Raw genomic sequence first — 18,542 nt, 5'->3', positions numbered from 1 at the left:
CAAAGTAGGGGGGGTTTTTTCTGTCATACTGTAAAAATTTTCCTCTGCAGATTCAATTCTTCCTTTATTTTAGGAAAAACATTCCTGTATTGTGTTTCTGAAAGCCTATTTTGTTGCATTTATTGGATTTTCTACCCTAATTAGGGACACCAATTATCCCTAGGTTTGATTATCTCCTGGTTCTCTTATTATCTTCTCCATAATTGCTTTATTCCCTCTGTATTTTCCCTTTGTATTTGTCATAATTATCTCAAGTTTTTTATCCATGCCATTAATTCAATTTTCAATCATGTCTTTCCTGTTATTTGGCATTTCTGATTTATGTGTTAGATATATGATGGTGTTTCAGTACTTTATTCATTTCCTTAGCTCTGAAATATCCTTTTTATTCTCCCTCTGTTATTTTATCATCTCAATTTTGAGGTCTTCTCTCAGGTTCATATTCTTACTAAGGTCTTTTTAGTTCAAGGCACTCCCTGGGGATCTCCTGTATCTTGGAGCTATGTTTTCTTCCAAACTAGCTCTTCATAATCACCCATTATTTTCCTTCATCTCCTCCCCTCCCTTTTTTTGACTGTCACCATGTAATTTGTTTTCATCTCATTCTTGTTTAGTAGGGGCAGCTCCAATAAGATCTTTTTGTAACTATTATAGTATAGTATGGATGAAGTCTCTTTGCCCCACTTCCCACCTTATCCAGAGTGAGTTTGTTGCCCCGTCTCTGAGCTTGTTTTGTTTGTTTGTTTTGTTTTTTAACATTAGGTATTAGAAAAAGAAGAACCTATGATCTTTTACTCTGCTACCTTTACCCTGAAATATTAGAAAGCTTTTTCTAAAATGCAAGTTTTATCCTTCCACACCTTGCTTAAAATTCTCTGGTGGCTTATTATAGCTTTTAGGGAGAATGTCTAAACTTCTTAAATTGTATCCAAGAGCCTCTATTATTAGGCCCATCTACCTCCCCAATGTCAGGTCTCCCATTATTCTCCACCTCATTTGTTAATTGATCTTGGAAGGCTTTTTGCTGAGCCTGGATCTGCCTCAGAACCCTTCTCAACGCAGGTAGCCTATTGGCCATCTGCTCTAATTAAATCCCATTAATCCTTGAAAGCTTAGTTCCAGTGTGTTTTTCTCTGGGAAGTTTTCCCAGAATCCTCCTCCTTTCCTTGTCCTCCTTTGTGTATTCTGCCCCTCTTTTGTACTTTTCTGCTGTAGAATTTATCATACTAAATTGTAATTGTGCTTTTTATGTATTTTTTTTTATCAGTTTCAGAGATGAAGGGAGAGGGAGATAGAGATAGAAACATCAATGATGAAAGGGAATCATTGATCAGCTGCCTCCTGCACACCCCACACAGGGGATTGAGCCGGCAACCCAGGCATGTGCCCTGACGAAGAATCAACCAGAGTCACGCCGGCCAGGCAATTGTAATTATTTTGTACAGTATAGTATAATGGGTTTTGGAGCCAGACTATCTGGGTTCAGAAATTAACTCTGCTATTTGCTATTTGCATGACTTTTGAGGCACATTATGTAACCTTTCTGTGCCTGTTTCCTTATGAGAACTAAATAGGTTAATCCATGTGAAGCTTTCATTACTCACATGCTCAATAAATGTTATTTATTTTCTTATTATTTTTTATTAAAGGGAGCCATCCATCATTGACAGCAGTAATGTTCTTTAAGACCCAGAGCCTCTACTTGACAATCCAGGAGCTGTCCGAGGTGCTAAAATAATGTTCATCACAGGACAATGCTGCTACTGTCTGTCATACATTTAGCTCCACACAGGACAAACCCATGGTTATATCTTCTGGCTTTAGTAGTGGGTGGAGTAACTGTTTCTCCCTTTGCATTCCCACAAGCACCATCCTAGTCCTGGGCTTGGTAACTTCATCAGCTTCATTTTGTGTGACTGAGGTCAGCCTCCTAACCGGTCTCCCTACCTTTGGACCATTTGATTGACCAAAATTCACATTTATTCATATGATCCTTCTCCAAATCTATCTTTATATCAAGTCATGTCCCTACTTACTAACTCACAAGACATTTAAAAATAATAGAAGCAACTCAAATGATAATATACCTATGAGACATGTACATTAAGAAGACAATAAAAATAATTATTAAGGCCATATAAAACATAGAAAAGAATCTGTTGAGGGGAAAATAGCAGACTATAAGATGGATTTTTAAAACCAGGCTAATTCTCTTTAGTTTTTCTTCTATAAAACTATGTGTGGCCACAGCTGGATGTGGGTCCTCTGCATGGAGATTCTGGCGTGGGTCTTTACAGGTTGGTCAGTGAATTCCTGACAGGGGGACTTGGTGGGCATGGCCTCTTTCCAGAGGTTGGGGTGAGGCAGCAGAAAGTCTTGAAGATGGCATCAAAGGAGGCTGTGGCAAAGTTGCCTAGAGTGGCAGTGCACCCCTGTCCGAGGTGCAGCCGTCCCCAATGCCGTTTTTCAGCAGCAGCTTCATGGGACTAGTGCAGGGGTGGGCAAACTTTTTGACTCGAGGGCCACAATGGGTTCTTAAACTGGACCGGAGGGCCGGAACAAAAGCATGGATGGAGTGTTTGTGTGAACTAATATAAATTCAAAGTAAACATCATTACATAAAAGGGTACGGTCTTTTTTTTTTTTTTTTAGTTTTATTCATTTCAAACGGGCCAGATTTGGCCCGCGGGCCGTAGTTTGCCCACGGCTGGACTAGGGGCTATGACAACACCAAGGCCCCTGGCGGTGGGGACGAGGCCGCCAGCACAGAGCAACATCGGCCAGCCACTCTACAAGGGACAGTGTGGGGCCTGCCGATCTTGTTCCCTCAGTCGCCTGGCCACACAAGGACTACGGAGAACTTGGTCAGCATGATGGCCCCACGATGGCAGTAGCTATTTCCCTGTGGCATGTAGCACCCCGACCAACATGTCCGTTGTCATTTCCAATGGTGACAAATGCCTTGAACCTGGTCTGCTGGCCAGCACGAGTCTGCTTTTACATGGACATAATCTTCAAAGCCTCATCCTTGAGGGATGCCCCCAGGAAAAGAAATCAACCATCTCAGATTCCTTGATGGGCAGGCAGAAGAGAGAGATCTCCCCCAGGGACATGATCTTCAAGTCCTTGACCAGGAGGCCCAGCTTGGTGACAGGGATCCACTCCTTGGCCTTGGCCTTGCCTCCGCCAGCTCTGCGGCCTCAGCCCTCACCCCGACCTAAGCTGAAACCTTGGCCCTGAATGCCGCTGCTAAATCCTCCACAGGTGTCGCCGTGGCTCCCATTCCAGGGCCCCTACGGGCCTGTGGGCTCTCCCGCCGCACCAGCGTCAGCTGCCATTTGGTGCTTCCTCAGAGAAGAAGCTACAACATGGTTGTAACAACATTCGTGCAATTACTAAACATGTATTGAGTACCTATTTTGTGATAGGCCTTAGAGACGTAATTTTTAAGACAGTCCCTTCTTTAAAGAACGTCTGAGTCTAACAGGATAGACAGACATGTAAACAGACTTGCAAACAGAAGTGCATTTGGACAAAGAGTAGGAAGAAATATGGAAATAACATTAGAGGTAAAAGTGTGGGTAAATTTTGTTTTTTAAATACCTGTTAGGAAGCGAACCCCACACAGACCCTCAGAGTAGAGAGCAGAATCAAATTCCTCTGACAAAGGCAACAAGTAAACCCTTCTCTACTCCACCCCTGCATCTTCAGGCCACCTACAGAAAAAAGAAAAAAAGGGTCAGGCGGTGCCCAATCCCAGGTGTGGCTCAGAGAAGGCAAATGGGCCTTGCCGAGAGCAAGAGGGAAAAAAATGGCGTAACAATCACAGAGACTTTCTACAGCAAAATAAACGAATATTTTCAAGTGACTGTGATAATGCAATAAAAACATTGGAGGCAATGTGTATAATGGTACCCTGAGGAGTATCCCAGCCCCTCATTAACTGTCCACCAGTCATGTGCTCCAGGATACAGTGGTCGGCAAACTCATTAGTCAACAGAGCCAAATATCAACAGTACAACGACTGAAATTTTTTTTGAGAGCCAAATTTTTTAAACTTAAACTATATAGGTAGGTACATTGTTATTAACGTAACTAGGGTACTCCTAAGGCTTAGGAAGAGCCACACTCAAGGGGCCAAAGAGCCGCACATGGCTCGCGAGCCGCAGTTTGCCGACCACTGCCCTAGGAGATCTGGTCTTTTTGTTACTGCACAAGGGTTTATTAACCACAAGCAAAGAAGCCAATACTATGACATTCTCAATACTTTTGAGAAAAGAAAGAGCAATTTATTTAATCCTGAGTCTGTTTGCAGGATACAGAAGGCACCTCTCAAATCTGGGGTTTGTGGTGGGTTTTAAGGGGTTAGGCCAGGAAACAGCTATTTGGAAGCACTGGTGGGGCAAGTTTTACTGGAGAAACTTGGAGCTGGGCCATTCATGGTAAAGGGCTTCAGCACCAGATCTTCCTGGACAATAGACCCTTCGCTTCTAAAAGGGTTCTGATGTTCAAGTTCCAGATATATCCCCATCCTCTGGTTTGGGTGGGAGTGCGAGGAGCAGACTTTGGTTCTGGATTAAGCTGCAGGTGAAAGCTTTCTCCTCTCTGCATGCTTTGAATGCATGGCTTGTGATTTTGGTCTGTTGTCTTAGAACCATTTGAGCTAGTTCTGCAGTTACATTTTTACTGTCACCACCTCTATATTATTGGCCATTCTGATGCCCCCTATCGGGAATATTCTTTAGCCCAGCCAGCTGGTGTGGCCCAGTGGTTGAGTGTCGACTGATTCCCAGTCAGGGCACATGCCCAGATTGCAGGCTCATTCCCCAGTGAGAGGCATGCAGGAGGCAGCCAATCAATGCTTCTCCCTCATCATTGATGTTTCAATCTCTCTCCCTCTCCCTTCCTCTCTGAAATCAATACAAATATATTTTTAAAAAGATTCTTCACTCTTTTAATTCAAATCTTGTATTCTTTTTAAGCTAATTAGTCATCTTCTTTGAGAACCATTTCTTAGTTAACCCCATTCTACTCTAGTATAAATATTTGAAAATCAGTTTTGCTGGATATAAAATTCTTGGCTCACATTGCCACTCCTCTGAAGAAGTTCCAGAAAGAGAGAGTAGAGACTATGATACATTAGCACCCACCTGTCATTAGTTAATCTCATAGACTCTGGAGTCAGACAAGTTTGGGTTAGACCTGCTTCGCTTATTAGCCATGCAATCTCTGGAAAGTGTATAACCTAGATAAATCTTACTTTCCTAATCTATTACATGGAGAGAATAACTATCAGGAAATGATGTAACAGTTTTGTAAGGGTGAGACATGTAAAGCTTGTCACAGTGCCCAAGGCATACAAAGTGCTCAATACATGTAGTTGAGACCATTTTGTTTCCTTGATATTATTCTTGATCTGTTTCAGGGAAATATAAATTGATTCAACCAATAACATATGCCCCCATAGTAGGTATTTAACAGATGCCTTGTGAAGGGCTATGATTTATGAACATGATAAAGAAAACCAGTATTTTATTACTAATGCATTTCCAAATGGAAGATGACAGACTGGTAAGAAATTATGCTAATTGGTAGCATTTCTTATCTATAAAAGGCAGACTGAATTATTCATTTCTCTTTTACTATTTATGTGAAATTATAAATTGGTTTGGTTTTGCTCAGTTTTATCAAATGTCTATCTATGTTAGTAATTAATAAAAGAAGTTAGGTTGGCCTTCTGATAACAGTGTAGTTAAGATGGAAACCTATGAATCTGGCCTGAAGATCAAGAGGGTTGAATATAGCTGTTGTTTGTAACTGGTGGAGATGTTGTTACACAATTAAGAAAAAAGGAAAAAAGCATATTATGTTCTCAACTATTATTAGGGTTTCAAGGAAACAGAAATAACATATCTGAGTTTAGATGGCTAATGGAGGTATGATAATATGAAAAAGAGATATCACTCATCATTAAACAATTTGAAGATCCTTTAAACATAAGAAAGAGATAAGGACCCTCCTCCTCATTGCCCTCCCCCCTAAAAAGAGGAAACCTTATTCAATCTAGTTTCACTTTTAAATTGGTTCTTCAAGTTAGTTAATGGTAGCATTGAAAACATGGGGATTTCCATAGATGAGCATATGACTGTCTTCCATTACATCTGATGTGTTGTCATTTATTTGGTACAGTTCAATAATTGTCTTGGTTTCTGAGGGGAGTTTAAAAATTATTCTGGCTAACTAATACTTGAAGATCACCCTAACAATTACTTAACTGAAACTCTCCAGGGATCTTATTCAAGTTTAGCAAAATCAAACAAACAGAAATCAAAATAACAAAAAACAGTAGTTGGATTAGATATTATATTCACAAAGCAAAAAATGTTAATTAGGAGGTAGTGTTGTAGAAACAGCATAAGTAACATAAAACAAGAGGCTGTGGTAAAAATATTACAGAAACCAATGAAGTACTAAGATTTCCTACAATGCTGAACACAAAATATTCACATGGTAATATGCTAAAACAAGAATTTTACTTCTGTACAGGTCTTTAACACATCTTTTTAGTCCAAGTTTTCATTTTACAGATGACGATGCTAAACTGAGGCCTAGGGGTGGGAAGCTACTAATTTGACCTACGACAAGAGCTCATATTTTTACTTTCAGTAACACCTTTTCACAGCTGTACCTTTTATATGAATCAGAGCACAGGAGGGCAGTAAAGCATAGGAATGAAGCCAGTGGACCCTGGAGTCAAACTGCCTGAGTTCAAATCCTGGCTGTGCCACTAACAAGGTGTGTGGCCTTGGGCAAATTACCTTCCATCTCTGAGCCTTAGTATCTCCTTCTGAAAAACCATAGAATTATACTACTCACTTCATAGCGTTTTGTGGATTTAAAGTGATAACAGGTAAAGCCCATGGTGCATAAGTAAGTACATTTAATAAAATTATTTCCCCAAAGGCAAAACATTTAAGACCAATCTGAAGAACTTTCTATCAGGGAAGGAAATAAACCCACTGTATGCATATCTTAAGTTAAAGTGAAAAGGAGTCAGCAGGCTTCATTAATTTCCTTCCTTTACCTTTTCTCTTAATATATGTCACTTCTCCTTTTATCCGTGCTGGTAGGCACCAAAGAGAAATTCAGACACAATGTTTTTATTCATGAGATCATAAACGTACTTAGTCTGTTTGATATTTGGTCTCCATAGTGCTGCTGACACTCTATCAATGTTAGAAAATTATAACAGTATTTCTTTGACAGTGGTGATCTGCCAGAATTACTGGCATCCAGGCAATGTAAAAGCCAAAACAGTCGTCAGAAGTGTTTGCCTTTGCATTCCACTGCTGTCTGCCTGCTTACCTGTCACAGCCCGGTTTGAAAATGCAAGCGTCCTTGTATGCTTTTCAAAGGATCCTTTGGTAAACAAGGAATATTTTTTTCTACATCAAATTCGGTGCCTTGAATTCGGTGCTCTTTCATTTGCTTTGTTCTGCCCTGGGAACCAAATAGGGAAAAGGTCAGATTTCTGACCTCATGCCATCCTACTCTTGTTCTTGAGGGTTTGGATCCTGCATTCCCCTGGCTCAAGGATGTGCAGTGTTTTCATGGTCGCGAGGAATACACCCCCCCTCCCTCATCTTCCCAGAAGCATTGGCTTTTGGGGATGGGCTTTCCCTGTTTGGAGAAGCTGGTTTGGGGGTGGGGAGGCTGTTTGTGAAGAGGAAGCCCTGCACGCAGGGGTTTGCCAGGAGGACCTGTGGGTTCCGCAGTTCGGGGGGTGCAGACCCCTCCCCCCGCTGAGCCGCTGCATCTGGAAAAAACTAGACCATCTCTGCTCCAGGAGGCTGTCTTTCCCCCAGCCCTGAGCTGATATGCTTGCCCTCTTAGCTCTCTCCCCATCCCACCCCGCCCCTCCCCTCCCCTCTGATGAAAGCTCAGGATTGGCCTAAGACAATCACAGACTCCAACAAGTGGGGATGGGACACCAGCGGGCCCTCCTCCCATCGGGGAGAACGGAGGTACCTGCAAGGTGGTGAGATCTCCCACCTCAGTTCCCCAACAATCCGCTCTGGCTCCTGAAACTTAGTTACCCCAAAGGTCGGCCACAACGCTCAACTCCTATTTCTCCGGCTCAGAGCGGGGGGCGCCCGGGGGCACCTGGATCCAGCTCCTCTCGGGGGCGGGAGAGGAAGGGTGAAGCGGCCTGGGGAGGTGGGGACGCCCCCATTCGAGAAGGTCCCGGAGCGGGGAGGTCCCCGCTGCCCGTGCCCCGCCCCCGCGGAGGCCGCAGCCCGCTCGCCGGCCGCGGCGCACGCGTGTGCGGGCGGGGGCAGCGCGGCTCCCCAGCGGCCCTCCGCCACAGCCCGCCCGGTCCACCTCTCGCCCGAGCCCAGCCCGGACGGCCCCGGCACCATGCGGAGGGTGAGTGCGTGGTGGCCCCGAAGGCGCGAGGGAGCCGGCGGCGACTGTGCGGACGAGCGGGAGAGCGCGCCCTCCGGCTCCGGGCCGCCGCGGGCGGGGGAGCTGGGCGGGAAGGGCTCGGGGCTGGGGCGAGGGGTCTCGCAGGCCGCGGCTGTAGCCTAGGCGCAGGAGGGGCGCCCCTCGGCGACACGAGGATTCAGGGGGTGCTCGGGGCCTCTCCCCGCCTGAGCGCCCTCGGCCCCGCGCTCCCTGATGTGGCGCGGCCACGTCGGGGCTCCCTCCCCGCGCATCCTGGGGGCTTATTCCCAGCGCCCCCAGCCTCGCGCTTTTAGGGGAGCCCCTTCCCGGGCGCCCCGCACGCGCGCTCAGCTCATTTCGCTGCGGCGTTCTGCTGCTCAGCCCCTCGCTCCATCCCCGGGAGGCTCGGGAACTGTGCCGCCAGGCGTCGGTGGGGCTCCCTGGGCGCACACTCCAGGGAGGTGGGGCCCACTCCCACGCCAGGGGGTGAGGGGCAGAGGGTGTGTGCGTGTGTGTGTGTGTTTCGGGGAGGGGACCTCAGCCCTCGCCTCCAGAAATGCCCTGGCTTCTGGCGTTTGGAAGGCGCGAGGGAGTGTGAACTCAAGTTCCCTCGTCCGGTGACTAGGCGCTGCCCACCGACGGGCACCGCGCAGCGTCCTGGAGGCGGCGCCCTCCGCCGGGGCTGCTTCCCGAAGCAGGTGCGGGGTCCCTGCGCGCACCCCGCCTCCTCCAGCAGCGCTCTGAGTGGGAAAATTCCAGTCTGCAGGCTGAACTGCAGGGTTTATTCCACCTCAAGGAACAGCCTGGGGATTGGAGCTCCTTATTGCCAGCTGCGGAGAGCAGGCACGCAGGCCTGCGCAGCTCATCCTACCTGTCTGGGGGAGCTCATCCACTGGAAAGCGTTGGTTATTCATAAGTTACCAGTCCCAGCGTGCTGTTTGCATCCGAATCTTGGCGACAGAGGCAGTTTTAATCAAACGCAGGATCTCGGCACTTGCAGGGGAGAAGGGAAGTAGAGGAAACTTAAGGACATCCACATTTTCCCAGACCTAAGGCCAACTTCCTGACAGTTTAGGCATCCCGGAGGTGTCCAGGAAAGAGTGTTGGTTGGGTGTTTTCTGAAGAGATAAGGGTGAGAAGAAATGGTAAAAACAGAATAAGACTTTTCAGTAGAGCCTTTGAATTTCTCTGGATTGCACGTTGGGGTTGCCTTGTTACTAAATTACCTGTGTGTCTATTACATTAGTCACCTGAACGGTCCTTTCAAAGATTTCTTCCTTTCAGCTGCAAGGTTGCTTCAAGGGGGACTCTGGCCTCCGGTTTTGCAGGTGATGCCAGAATTAAGTCTTCTGTAAGCGTATGTGTATATGTGAGGGGTGGGGAGTGGTATTTGGAGGGTTTGTAGAACAAGTATGAATTGGCCCTGGCTGCCTCTGGGAAGTCTGCTAGTGAGCTGACATGGAAATTTACCTGGCTTACCTTTTGGACTTAGTCCAAAGCTGCTCAGGTGTTTCTGGGGAGGACAGGATTCCAGTCTGGCTGACCAGCTAGTTTGAATGCCTGGCATTGGTTGGAGCAGCAGAAATGGAAACTGGCAGGGTAACTTGTTTGAACTCCAGATTCAGGGGTCAGCAACCTCCTTTTACCTTCAATGCCACCCGGGTAATTAAGGAAAGCAGGTGGGATGGAATCTGTTGGCCTAAGTAAGGTGTGTTAGAGGGAGAACCAAGATTTGCAGACAGAGAGTGTTGATTAGATACAGATTTGGTTCCAGACCACCGTAATAAAGTGAGATCACAATAAAGCAAGTCGTAATCTTTTTCCTAGTCGGGGATCTTGCCTTCAGTTTCAGTGAAACACAGTACAAGGGGGCATGTCTGTATCTTAAAATGTGATTTGCATACTACCTGCTTTAAGATGGACGAGATGGGTGCCTGCTAGAAATGCAGATTCCTGAGCGCTACTTCGGGCCCATTAAATCAGAATCTCTGGGACTGGAGCTCAGCAATTTGATTTTAAACATCCACAACTACTACAGTGGGGCCTTGACTTACGAGCGTCCCGACTAACGAGTTTTTCGAGATACGAGCCGTCTCTCGGCCGAATTTTTGCTTTGAGTTGTGAGCTAAAATTCGGGTTACGAGCCAGCTTCAGATACCCCACTGCTAGTTGGTGCAGTGAACGTCACAGTGAACGCCACAACATCAGCCCAGTAAATTGATTTGTCAAATTGATTTGACATACGAGTAATTTGAGTTACGGGCTCCGTCACGGAACGAATTAAACTCGTAAGTCAAGGCCCCACTGTATAAGGCCTATGTATTAAGCACCTACTAAATGTAGGCATTGTGTTAAGCCCTAGGAGTACAGTGGGGAGATGACAGCCAAGAACCTGTTTTCTTGGAGGCTACATGCTAGTTGAGAAATTAGACAATAAAGTAAACAAATAGGACCTGGCTGGGTAGCTCAGTTGGTTAGAGGGTTGTCCCCATACACCAGGGGTCAGGAACGTCTGACCCGCGGGCCATATAAGGCCTGTGAAATCTCTTGGTCTTGCCCTGCCGAGGCATTAGGGGTGAGTCAATTAAATGTTTGACCAAATATAGCAGGCTATTTTTTTAAGCAGGCTAATTTTTAAGTTGATAATTTTGTATGGCCTATGAATGATGTTATAAATACCCAAGTGGCCGTTGGCAGAAAAAAGGTTCCCCACCCATGCCATACACCAAGGTTACTTATGGGTTTGATCCCCTATCAGGGCATATCCAAGAATCAGTCAGTGACTGCATAAATAAATGAAACAATAAATCTCTCTCTCCATCTCTCTATCCTCTCTCTTCTCCTCTCCTCTCCTCTCCTCTCCTCTCCTCTCCTCTCCTCTCCTCTTCTCTCCCTCTTCTTTCCCCTTCCCTCCCTCCTACAGAGGAGTATAATGATGTGATCTGGTTTACTTTTTTGAACATTATCTTGGCTAATGTGTATGGAATGGATTATGGAAAGTGATGGTAGTAATAAGGGAGAGAGTCCACTTTTCTGTGCAGGGGTGATGAAAGACAGGTGGAGAGACAGGATGTGTTTTGTAGATAGAGTCAACTGAACTTGCTGATGTGAGAGGGAGAGGCGAGAATCCTCTAATGTACACCTAAGGTTGCCGTGTGTGTGTGTGTGTGTGTGTGTGTGTGTGTGTGTGTGTATTTAAGAGAGAGAGAGAGAGAGAGAGAGAGAGAGAGAGAGAGAGAGAGAGAGAGAAAGGGAGTTGTTAGACCTTAGCTGGGATGCCCCCAGTGATAATTGATAATAACTAGCATTAAGGAACATTTCCTGTGTACCTGGTACTGTGGTACATGTACTAAGAGTCCTTTGAAAGGTTATGTTGCTCAAGGCCACTCAGCTAAGTGTTGGAGCTGGGATTTGTACCTGGGTTTGCTGACTCCAAGGCCCTGGCTCTTGCCATTATATTGTGCTGTCTACAAACTGCGTGAGGAGGCTCAAATGGTGCATTACCACTCTGCCCAGTGCTTTGAGCTTCATGTCATGACCACCAGAGAAGCCATGTGCTGGATTCTTCTTTACCCTCTTCACATAGCTGGTTAATGTTTTGTTCTTTATTTTTCCATCCAAAATGAACTCTTCCCTGTGCAGAGCCATAAGTGTCAGAGGGTTGGTTAGCTTTTAAAAAAACTTGTATTGAAAGAGTTAGAAATCACAAAAAAATCCTGAATAGCCACAGCAATCTTGAGAAAGAAGAACAAAGTTGGAGGAATCTCACTATCTGATATCAAACTATAACACAAGGCTGTAGTAATAAAAACAGCATGGTACTGGCATAAGAACAGACAAATAGATCAATGAAACAGAATAGGGAGCCCAGAAATAAACCCACACCTTTATGATCAATTAATATTTAACAAAGGAGGCAAGAACATACAATGGTGTAAACATAGACTATTCAGTAAATGGTGTCAGGAAAATTGGACAGATAAATGCAAAAAACTAAAATTAGACCACCTTCTTACAGCATACACAAGAATAATCTCAAACTGAATTAAAGACGTAAATGTTACACTTGAAATCATAAAAATCCTAGAAGAAAACATAGGCAGTAAAATTTCTTACATTTCTCGCAGCATATTTTTCTGCTATATTTTCTTGGTCAAGGAAAACAAACAAATATAAACAAATAAGACTACATCAAGCAAAAGAAACCATCAGCCAAATGATCAGACAACCCCCTGAATGGGAGAACATATTCAATAATGATACATCTGATAAATGGTTATATTCAAAATTTATAAAGGACTTATAACATTCAACACAAAAAAACCCTCCCACAATCCAATCTAAAAATGGGCAAAGGACTTGAATAGACACTTTTCCAAAGAGAGCTACAGTTGGCCAATAGACATATGAAAAGATGTTCAACATCACTAATCAGAGAAATGCAAATTAAAATCATAACGAGATAGCACCCACACCTGTCAGAATGGCTGTCATCAATAAATCAACAAACAACAAATATTGGCGAGGATGTGAATAAAAAGGAACCCTCATACACTGCTGGTGGGAATGCAGATTGATGCAGACACTGTGGACAGCAGTATGGAAAAAATTAAAAATGGAACTGCCTTATGACCCAGTGATCCCACTTCTGGTAATATATCAAAAGAAACCCAAAACACTAATTCAAAAGAATATATGCACCCCTATGTTCATTGAAGCATTATTTACAACTAGAGGCCTGGTGCACAAAAATTGTGCCCTTGCTGGGTGGTGGTCCCTCAGCCTGGCCTGTACCCTCTCGCAGTCCGGGTCCCCTCAGGGGATGTTCAACTGACGGCTTAGGCCCACTCCCTGGGGGATCGGGTCTAAGCTGGCAGTCAGACATCCCTCTGGCAGCCCGGGAGCCCTTGGGTAATGTCTGACTATTGGCTTAGGCCTGTTCCCCGCGGAGAGTGTGCTAGGCCATCATTCGGACATCCTTAGCACTGCCGTGGAGACAGGAGAGGCTCCCGCCACTGCCACGGAGCTCGCCAGACGTGAGCCCAGCTTTTGGCTGATTGGTGCTTCCCCTGTGGGAGTTCATTGACCAGCAGGGGACAGGTCCTGCATTGAGCATCTGCCCCCTGGTGGTCAGTGTGCATCATAGCAACTGGTCGTTCCACTGTTCGATTGATTTGCATATTAGCCTTTTATTATATAGGATAGCCAAGATTTAGAAGCAGCCCAAGTGCCCATCAGTAGATGAATGGATAAAAAAGCTGTGGTACATCACATAATGGAATACTACTCAGCCATAAAAAAGAAGGAAATTTTACCTTTTGTGACAGCATGGATGGACCTGTAGAGTACCATGATACATGAAATAAGCCAGTCAGAGAAAGACAAATACCATGTGATTTCACTTATATGTGGAATCTAATGAACAAAATAAACTAACAAAATAAAAACAGATACAGAGAACAGACTAATAGCTGTCAGAAGAGAGGGTTGGGTAGCTGGGTGAAAAAGATGAAGAGATTAAGCAAAAAACAAAAACAAAAAACAAAAAAACAATCTCATAGGCAATAGTATAGTGATTATCAGAGGTGAAGGGGGGATAAATGGTGATGGAAGGAGACTTAAATACACAATACAATATACAGATAATGTATTATAGAGTTGTACCCCTGAAGCCTGAACTTTGTTTTTTTCCCTTATATATATGATCAGTATTTGTAGATCTACCTGGTTCTTTTATGGCTACATATGGGATGCCTTTTTTTTTTTCTTTCTTTCTTCAATTCTCACCTGAGGAATGTTGGTCTTTGTTGTTGTTTAGAGAGAGAGAGTTATGGAGAGAAAGGTAAACATCAATGTGAGAGAGAAACATCAATCAGTTGCCTCCCGTACGCACCCCAACAGCTAGGGCTGGGATATCTATATGGATATACTAGAATTGGTTGTTTCTAGTCTTTTGCTATTATCAGCAGTGCTGGAGTGGATAATCTTATACATACATTGTTTTACATATGTGCAAGTATATCTGTATGACAGATTACAGTAGAATTTCTGTGTCAAGTGATATGAACATCCTTACTTTTGTTAGGTGAAGCAGCATAGCATAGGGGAGATATCTACACCTATGTCTATATCTTATCTATACCTATATCTAAAATATCCAAGTATAGCCGAAACCGGTTTGGCTCAGTGTATAGAGCGTCGGCTTGCGGACTGAAAGGTCCCAGGTTCGATTCCGGTCAAGGGCATGTACCTGGGTTGCGGGCACATCCCCAGTAGGAGATGTGCAGGAGGCAGCTGATCGATGTTTCTCTCTCATCGATGTTTCTAACTCTCTATCTCTCTCCCTTCCTCTCTGTAAAAAAATCAATAAAATATATTTAAAATAAAATAAAATAAAATATCCAAGTATAGCACAAACTTTAAGCTGAATTGCAAGGTGTTGCTCTTGACTCTGCTTTACAAATTGTGCAAGTCCCTTAATCTCTCCTTGCCTCAGTTGCCTGATTTTTTAAAAAGAAAAAAAATAATAGTACCTACCTCACAGGATTACTGTGAGGATGGTATTCATTAGTTTAGTTTGTGTTGCATAACAGATCACTCCAAAATTTAGTGTGTTAAGAGCAATAACTACTTTACTTCACTCATGAGTCTGTAGTTTGGCTGGGAGGCTCTTCTAATCTGGGCCAGCCCCGCTGAGCTCTGCTGGATTCTCTCATGCTTCTGTGATCACCTGGTAGGTCAGCTGCTGGCGGAAGGATCTAGGAGGGCCCCACTCACGTGTCTGGCAGATGACAGGTGAGTGGGTCCTGCAGGGACCTCATTTGGGATGGCATGCGATCTCTCATGTTCAGTCAGTTAGGTCAGGTTTCTTCACAGGTGGTCTCAGGGTTCCAGCGGGCAGCAAGAGACAGCAAATCCCAAAGCACGAGCACCCTTCAGATCTCTGCTTGTGTCACATTTGCTATTGTCCCACCAACCAAAACAGTACCCTGGCCAAGCTCAAGGATACACTCAGGGGAATCACTGCCGACATTTTGCAAACAACCTACCAAAAAATTGAGTAAGCTAATGCTTGTAAAGTGACTAGTATAGTGCCAGGCATATTGTGAGTGCTATGTAAGATTGTTAAATTGAGAAAAGTGAGGAGAGATGACCAGATTGCCCACCGTTTGCACCCCACACCAGCAATGTGTGAGTGCCTGATTCTTCCTAACACTGTGTGAAAGTAATCCCTGGAGAGGCAGATGTTCTTGTTACCATTTTACGGATGAAAAAGTGATGCTCAGAGATGTTAAGGCATTTTTCTGATGTTACAGGCCCAACAAGAACTTGAATCCTTTATCTGACTCTCAAGCCCCTCAGCTGGTCTTGCCGCTCTAGACAGAGGTATATTTTTGTGTTCCTAGTGCTCACTCACTGCTCTCCTGCCTGCCCCCACATGTATGTCTCTCGTTTCCATTTCACATTTGAATCTTTTAGGTTGAGAAGGACCTGTAAGTCTGTTGAAGTCTTTAACAGTGATTGTGACTTCAACCTGGCCTACTGAATTCTAAGTAAAGTGTCTACAAAGATAGTGGGCTCTGTTATGTCAGTGAAGGAATGATAAGGAAACCTGTTTTAAATGGAGAAAACAGATGAGTCTGGCCTTACTTTGTTTATCCTTCCTTTCCTTCCCTTCCATCCTTTTGCTTCACTTTCTCCTTTACAATTCAGGAGTTCCATTCCCCCAGGGGCAGGTGTGAAGGTAGAAGACATCAGTTCTCAGTGGCCAGGACTTGGTCTCTGGAGACAGATTGCCTTGATTCAAATTCAGTTCAGCTATTTATTAGCTGTGTGACTTGGACGGGCTAACCTGAATTAAAGGGGTTTTCTGAGGTTTGAATGATAATATGTTCAGAGCGTTCAGTTATTATTACATTAGAGGCTCGGTGCACAGATTCATGTACCAGTGGGGTCCCTCAGACTGGCCTGCAGGGATTGGGCCGAAACTGGCAGTCTGACATCGCCCGAGGGGTCCCGGAGTGTGAGAGGGCACTCTGCAAAGTTGCTATAGCTCAGCAGCTCCTGCGTGGAGCATCTGCCCCCTAGTGGTCAGTGCACATTATAGCTACTGGCTGGTCAGCTGGTCGGCCGATTGCTTAGGCTTTTATATATATGTAGATAGCAGATTACTTTGCTTCTGTCTTTTCTCTTCTGTTTAACTTCTCTTCTCCTCCAAACCTACTCCTATGCCCCTAGATATGTATAATGTTTACTGAACCATTACTCTAAGCATCTTACATGTAATTATCTCATTTAATCCTCACAGCAAACCTATGAAATAAGTGCTATTTTATTCCATGTTCAAGTGAGGAAACTAGACACTGAATGGCTAAGTAATTTGCCTAGAGTATCACAGCTAATAAATGATGTCGCAGGGATTTTCAATCAGTCATTCTGGCAACACAGTCTGTGTGCTTAATGTTTTTGCTTAAAAAGCGGGAGGGGGAGGGGGATGGAAGGTTGCGGATTTAAAATTGAGAGCTTCTGCTCTAGGGAAACTGCTGGGGAACTCACATGCAGCCTCCATCCTTGGCAGCCTGAGTATACCCAGCTGTGCCTTGGACATAAATCCAAGGACAAAAATATAAACGTCCAGTCCTTTTTCCAAAAGCCTTTCCACTTCAATCACTGTAATCCTAACACGGTTTCATGCATTGTGCTTCCCTTGTAACTGAGCTGTGACACTGTTGAAAATACACGGGGCTTTTTAAAGGTCTGAACATCAGTCTGGCTAGTGCTGAATCTTGCAGAGGTGTGATTTTTGATGGACTGCTTCTCTGGTGGCAGACAGTGCTTGCCAAAGCTGCAGGAGAATAAAACAGACACTAGTGTAGATAATTGATGACTTTGTGAATTTAGAACTGTGCATATCTTCAAGTTGAAAGGAACAACTGAGGCTGCTTCTAAGCTTTGTTTGCATGTAGACTAAATGTGATGTGGTAACATTCATCAAGCCAATATTTTAAATGAACCTCCTACTATATGCTAGGATCCATGGTGAGTGAGCAGGCTCAGCATCGCCTAATCACCTCATCAAGTTTGTAGTCCATCTGAAAAGATAATTGAGCTGTTCTGGGAACTGTGGTATGCTATTGCAAAGGAAGAATAAGTTGCTAGGCGATTGTAGTGGGAGTTCCTAACCTAGCCTGAGGGGTTCATAAAAGCCTTCCAGATAAGGTAACTGTTTAGCTGAGATTTGAAAGGTGAGCAGGGGCATCAGGGAAAGAGGAGGTGGATTGCATTCTAGGCAGAATGAACAGCATATGCAAAAGAGGAACAACGAATGGCACATTTAAGCAAGTGAGGTGCAGAGTAGCTGAATGGGTAGGGTGCAGAGGCTGAGGTTGGAAAGGTAGGGAGAGGACAGGTCATGAAAGGCTAAGACGTATTGAGAATTATCCTAAGGGCAACAAAAAACCATTGAGGGACTCTAAGAAGGTGTTTGACAATAACTGTTTGTTTCTGAAGGTTCCTTTGGCCAAAGGTGAAGAATGGACTGGTGGGACAAGCCTGGACATAGGAAGAGTGGTGAGGAGGCCACTATAGTAATCCAGATGACCTGGACTAGGAAGGCCATAAGGGAATGGAGACATGTATTCTATTTAAGAAGTATTTAGCGGTAGAATCAGTAGGACTTGGTGACTGATAGGATGTGGAGGATAGGGAGGAGAGGAGTTAGGAATGACAGACTCCCAGGTTTCTGGCTTGGTAAACTGGGTGTATGGGGTGCCATGACCTGAGATATAAAACTCTGGAGGAAAAAACAAGAAAATCGCTTCTGTTTTGTGCACATTGATTTTGAGTCACCTGAGAATCATTGGAGTAGAGAGAACCATAGCAGATCATTATTAAGGTGTGTTCCTTAGAAGAAAGTTTTATTTAAATATATAAATGTGTGAGTTTTTGGCATACGGTAATAGAAGCCCTTGGGCTTATAGAATACCACAAAGAGAATGTATTTATGAATAGTTGTTTTGTAAATGCTGTTGTACAGAAGGATTACTTGGGGAGTTTGTTAAAAATGTTGGTTCCTCTGGCCAGGTGGCTCAGTTGGT

General features: G+C 44.4%; 1 pseudogene; it reads right to left on the bottom strand.

The window, feature by feature from the left end:
• Positions 1–6,921, bottom strand: part of LOC132226612 (small ribosomal subunit protein uS5-like) — a 56,134-nt pseudogene extending 49,213 nt beyond the window's left edge.
• Between the last annotated feature and the right edge of the window lie 11,621 nt (positions 6,922–18,542).

This window comes from Myotis daubentonii, chromosome 2, assembly GCF_963259705.1.
Source record: "Myotis daubentonii chromosome 2, mMyoDau2.1, whole genome shotgun sequence".
Classification (NCBI taxonomy): domain Eukaryota; kingdom Metazoa; phylum Chordata; class Mammalia; order Chiroptera; family Vespertilionidae; genus Myotis; species Myotis daubentonii.
Note: the sequence above shows the minus strand (reverse complement) of the source record. Positions and strands in the feature narration are given on the sequence as shown.